We start from the raw sequence: 6,088 nt of genomic DNA, 5'->3' as shown, positions 1-6,088 counted from the left end.
TAATAATAATAATATTAATAATAATAATAATAATAATAATAATAATAATAATAATAATAATAATACCTTAACTACTATTATTTATCATTAATAAAAAAAGTACAATAACAAACTCAATGAAACCAAATCAGATCAGACCAGATCAGATCATACCAGATCAGACCAGATCATATCAGACCAGACCAGATCAGATCAGACCAGATCAGACCAAATTAGATCAGATCAGATCAAAAAGATTTAGATCAGATCAGAAAGATTTAGATCAGATCAGACTGAATCAGACCAGATCAGATCAGATCAGACCTAGTAAATTCAGATCAGATCCAATCAGATCAGACGAAGAGAACAGATCCTTAGTACTTAGGGTATGTCACTTAACAACAAGTGTTTGATGAATTATAAGCTTTGTTAGTTCTAACAAAAATTAATTACTCTTTTGAAAGAATACAAGTGAAAGAGAAAGAGCAAGAATGAGAATTCAGAAATTAGGTGTAGTCAACGTCCTTCCCCAAGCCCCTATTTATACTACTCCAAGTATAGCTAAGGGTCATGATACATTCAATCACCCATTGATGACCAATAGTAATGGCTTCCAATCAATTCCATTAACAAGTTATTCATGAGCATTAATCCTCCCAATTACTCCTTTGTAAATCCAAAAATAATATGGAATAAGTAAGGGAATCCAATGCAATCAACTCAAAGTAAACGTAAAGACTCAACGGTCATATCAGAACAAAAAGTCGAGTCGACTTTTGCTCTATTACCAGAAAAGCCGACTTGGCTTTTCCTGCTGACAAAATCAATTTTCCAGAACCTAACGCCGAGTCGACTTTAGGCCCAAATCCAAGAAAGCTGAGTCGGCTTTTCTTGCTGACTCGGTTTTCCAATTTTTCTTTTGTCCTATCCTTTGAACCCCTTTTGAACTTTGTATTTAATACATATTGTCCCATTACTATTTGTAGTACTTGGTGATTATATACTTAGAATTATTATTATACACTAAATGTTCAACAATACCTAGAATTTTTTTTTTTTTTTTGCTATGACTCATGCTCTTTTTATATCCTCTATGTTCTCTCATTTTCTTATAAAATATGAGTATATTTTTACAAGTTTATCGTGATTTTCACCTTATTTGTACTTAAGGCTATTTTTTTAGAATGGAGGTTACAAATATTGCTTGCATTCCTAGTTGGACAACCTATACTAAATGAGCCTAAATATATTTAACTTAGTATTCTTGAATTTGTGGTTAGGGTTTTGATTGACTTGATTTGTCAAGTCATGTCACTAAAAATATAGAAATAATGAATTTGAGAAAAAAAAAAAAAAAAAAGTAGTGGCTTAGTCGCAAGGATTAAGATTAAATGTACATTTTCCATTATGTAATGGAACGACTGAATGGTTTATAAACTTTAAATTGTTTACCCTAAATAGTTTGACAAGAAAATATTTTTTTTCATGAAAAATACTTGATCGTTCTTTTTTAATCGCAAAACTATTACAATAATAACTGTTCATTACATAATATCCTTTAATATATATTACACAAAAAAAAATCATTTAATGTATTATTTGATTTGCTTTAAATTTCTAAATATCAAATCATCATAAATTTTTTAATTGTGTTTAATTTAAAATTTTAGGTCAAAAATGAATATTGAACTGCATAAAAACATTGATTGTTGTGAGTTTTTTTTAGAAATTTTAAAAGCAAGATTAGCAACCTTAAAAATGAAAGAAGTAAAGTTTTTTTTTTGGAAAATTATATGATTGTCGAATTTTAAAAACATGAGAATCAGAAAAAGTTTTTAAAATTGAGTGAGAAAATTTGAGGATCTTATCACTGATCTATAAAAATGTCAATTTTTATCCTAAATCAAATTCAACTAAATAAGTAGGTTATAATTCGTAAATTTTGACCTGTAATCTAAAACTAACCCCATCGAAAATAATATAATTAAAATTATTATGACAAACTACCCGTTTTGACCGGTTTTCTCAATTATTCCAGTATACAACATCATCAGTTTATTTTTCGCTCAATTCTTATATTAGGAGTTATTATTTCTTTATTGAAGCTTCAAAAACGAGATATTGTTCTTATATAATTACAAGAATTTCAAAAACAAGAAAAAAATTATATTAATTCTTTGGAAAAACAATTAGTGAATGAAAAAATATTTTCTTAAAGCTCAAGAACTTTTGGGTTTACCTAAATAGACTGATAACAAAATTATGGAAATCGAAAATAATCAATCTAAAATTAACATGATACAATGAAATTAACTTCATAAAAAAATGACCCGTTTAAAACCAATTCCCCACCGGTTTGAGAGGTCTATTGACTATTATCCACCATTATACGACTATACAAGTGCCAAGTGGTTATCATTTGGTAGTAGAGTTGTTCATGTGCGCACTTAAACGGATAGCGGATCGGATTATAATTCCTTAAAATTCTATCTGTTGCCTGCTTGTGGGATTTTTTTTGGCTACCGTCCATTTTCTTAGCAAGCGGAAACCGTTGGTAAATGGTCATTCAATAAAAATTAAAAATATAATTCATTGTCCAAAATAATTCAAATATATAAAATAATAAAAAGTCTCAAAGTACTCAAATTACATAAATGTAAACATTATGTTGGATGATTTAACCAAAGCAATGCAATTATCGATTATCATCATCTTACTACGGAGTATTAAACTGATAGCAGTATTAAACTAAGTTGGGTAATTATTATTTAATGGGTATGTAGAAAGTAGATAAGTAAACTAGAGCAACTTAAAAATAATAGAAATATTATTTACTAATTAATATATTAACCTAAGGGGACATACGGGTATGCCCGCAGGTATTTTTTGGTGTCGCTAGCAAGTATTACCCCTTGATCTTAATTTATTTTAAAAAAAAAACGTTGTCCAAACACGCTCTTTTTCAAACCGGATGAATCGTATTCCGCCCTAACAGCTTTATTTGGTAGCAATGTACTTGTAGAAGTACTTCATATTTGTCAACCTTTTGCCTACTATCCTTCGGGCTATTAATTATATTGAAGCAAATGCATTTTGAAAATAGCTAGAGATCAATAAAAGATTCAAATGAAAGGAAAGTCACTCAGTTCAGCCTCAGCCCTCTGGTCAAAGTCAAGCTCACACACAAGCAGAGCTGACCTTTTCTCTTAACGGAGAAAAGTCATGATCAAGGAGCTGCTGCAAGACGCTAGCTGCTATGATTAAGGGATGGGTAGATTAGATTTAATTAAGATTTAACCACATTTTTATATTGTAATCAACCAATCCTAGTGATTAGATTTAATTCCTTAATTCGTAGTATCTGGAATACGATTAAGTAGCAACTACAAGCTAATAGTGAATTCAGAGGCTATCTAGATTCGGGCAGGCATGGGCCACAACCCGGGTCATGAAAAATAAAGTAGTTTGTTAAACTGATATCAATTTTCGAACTCATAACTTCCTAAGCACTTTAATTTAAGTGTTTCCAACTAATTAAACCATGCCAATAAGAGAACATATAATATTTGTCCAGGTAATAAATTTTTTCTGTATTCACCCTTGAATTGGTGATCATGAGCTTGGAATTAACAACGTTCAGCTATTAGTATTCAACAATTCATTTTTCAATACTCCCTCCGTCTCACTCAGTTAGCATCCATTGCTATTTTGATCTATCTCAGTCACTTTACTTAATTACTATTTTTAGACAATAGTTAGTACTGCACGCTTTATTTAATTTAATTGATACATTTTAATTCTCTTTTAATTTTCCATATAATTCAAAATCTAAAATTCTCATAGTATACATTTATTTTTTACTTCCTTCATTTTAAATTAGTTGCAACATTAAAAATATTTTACTATTTATTTATCACCTTTATTTTGTGATTAATTTTTCATCTATAAGTTAAAATATAGTCAAGAAAGGTTATTGATATCAAATTTTTATAATTTTTATTATACATTAGAGATATTAAGAATTGAATTAATATATTAAACTGCATGAAAAGTCAAACGTTAAAAGTAACGTTAAAAGTATTTTAAAACAGTATTAGTGAAGAATCTAGTTACCATAAATTGGAAACTTCTCACTAATTTTGTTTCGGAAAATTCGTTCTCAACACTTCATATTAACGTTTTGAAAACTTTGCTTCCTAATCTTCAGATTATTTTATAAAAAATTGTGTTTAATCTACACCAAAATAAAATTTATATATATACTGATTGGCGCTTCTGTAAATCTAAATCAATATTTTATACGCTCTCCGTTTTTTTTGAAACGTCCCATTTAGTTTGGACATCTATATCTATGTACTAATTTTATCCTTAATATCTCTAGTTGTGTATATTTAAAAATTATAAAAACTAAATATTAATTGGAACGAATGAAACAAGATCTTAATTGACTGTTTGAACTTATAAATTAGAAATAAAACATAACATTAAGAGTGAATGATGAATAGTCTCCAAAAATCAAATTCTAACGTTTAAAAAAATAAAAGGATATATTTTTGTTTATTTTTGGTACCATATGTAAAATTGGTCAAGAACAATAATACATGCATGGCTAGAGAGTAGACACATAGAGTGATTCTTTGATTTTAATTTCATTTTTTATATTTATAATAATGTTTTTAAAATAATGATCAAAAAGTCAATATGTGGCCCTTACAATTTACAACTTGACAAGGAGGATAAGATATGAAATGAAGGAATACAATGAATAATTTTCCTCGGAATTCCCATAATACTTCAATATCCCAAAGTATTGTCTATTGAGATGATAGAAATATTACTTACTCAAGGGTATATAATACGTATACTCATACTTCTAGGAGAGCAATTCAATGAGAAGGGTGTTGAAAATAAAAAGGGTAAGCTATATTTTTGATTTTACTAAAATAAAAAAATTTATGATTACGATTGAGCCAAAAACACATAATTGTAAAAGTAACTATGTTACACTGAAAAATAACTATGACATAAATTTTTATAATATTTTTATTTCATAACATAGTATCATTTTTTATATATAATAACAAAATAAAATCAAACAAAAATTCTTCTCATCCTTCTTATTTTGAAATCCTTTTTATTTGATCATACTTCTATACTCCTATACATATATATATATATAATGAGTATATAATAAACAATAAATATACAACTAGTACGTATATTAATTAATTCCCATGGGAGACTATATCAAATTTAATTAATAAGTCGTTAATTATTGGGTCTTATAGCTGTCAATACCCTACATAATTGTAGTTGTGCACCACTTATTTTATCAAATCTCTACTACGTACTCCTATAATGGTATACTATCATAATATGCATGGCATATAACATTTAATTTTAGACAAGAGTTTGTGAGTTCCGGTCACTTTATTGTATGAACCCAATATGATTAGATTATATTTAATTATATGTAAATTATTATATTTGGATTGTCTAGAATATTTTTGATCGAGAATAATACCATAATGTTGAAATTTTATGTACCCACTCTTTTTTCAAATAAAATGTTAGGTATTGTCAGATATAAAGTTATTTATTTTGTATTATTATTTTGAGGCAGAAACCGCTCAATCTAAGCATTCTCGTATTTTAGGATATAATAGGTATAAAATGAATTGTATAGTCTCAATCATTAGCTTAACCTTATAAGTTGATCTATAAAAAAAGTTATGAGAGATAATATATATTTATACATTTAACGTTAAATAATTTGTTACTCCCTCAATTCTTTTAAGTTCTTCCACTTTAGGTTTTTCACACATATTAAGATTAAGAGAATCTTTGGTTGTAGTGGGTATTATTTTAATTAAATAGTAGTATGAAGTAATGATTGTATTGAAAATATGAGAAAAAAATAATTATAAATAAAAGATTAGAGGTACACTAAAAGAAAATGGGGTTTTAAGGGATAAAAGTGAAATAAAAACTTTCTAAAAATAGAAAGTATTCTAAAGTGGAAGAACTTCTAAAACTATCCGTTATAGTAAAGTGGAAAAACTTAAAAGAACGGAGGGAGTAATTTATATTTAAATACGTGTTAAATACT

The sequence above is a fragment of the Amaranthus tricolor genome, chromosome 1, assembly GCF_026212465.1.
Source record: "Amaranthus tricolor cultivar Red isolate AtriRed21 chromosome 1, ASM2621246v1, whole genome shotgun sequence".
Lineage (NCBI taxonomy): Eukaryota > Viridiplantae > Streptophyta > Magnoliopsida > Caryophyllales > Amaranthaceae > Amaranthus > Amaranthus tricolor.
The sequence above is the reverse complement of the archived record's forward strand: the minus strand, read 5'-3'. Positions refer to the sequence as shown.